Below are 447 nucleotides of genomic sequence, written 5' to 3' on the forward strand. Positions count from 1 at the left end.
TTTCCAGCCCCTCTTCTGAGCCTGGTCATTCACCCAAACCCTCCCACCCTCGTAGACATTACTCTTTCCAATATTAATTAACATGACAAAGGTGAAACACTATATCATTGGACTTTCCGTTGGCACTTTTGTGTGTGTGTGAGGGAAGATTGGCCCTGAACTAACATCTGTGCCCATCTTCCTCTCTTTTATATGTGCGAGGCCGCCACAGCCTGGCTTGATGAGCGGTGTTTAGGTCCACACCGGGGATCTGAACCCGCGAACCCGGGGCCACAGAATCGGGGCGAACTTAACCACTACACTGACCGTCCGGCCCCTATTAGCACTTTTTAATTGGCGAAGATGAGCAGTTTTCAGGTATTTATTTACTGGCTTTATTTTGTATGTGTGTGGGAAAAGCCTGCTTAGATTCCTTCCTATCAAAAAAAATAAAATAAAGTATTTCTA

Source organism: Equus przewalskii, chromosome 9, assembly GCF_037783145.1.
Source record: "Equus przewalskii isolate Varuska chromosome 9, EquPr2, whole genome shotgun sequence".
Taxonomy (NCBI): domain Eukaryota; kingdom Metazoa; phylum Chordata; class Mammalia; order Perissodactyla; family Equidae; genus Equus; species Equus przewalskii.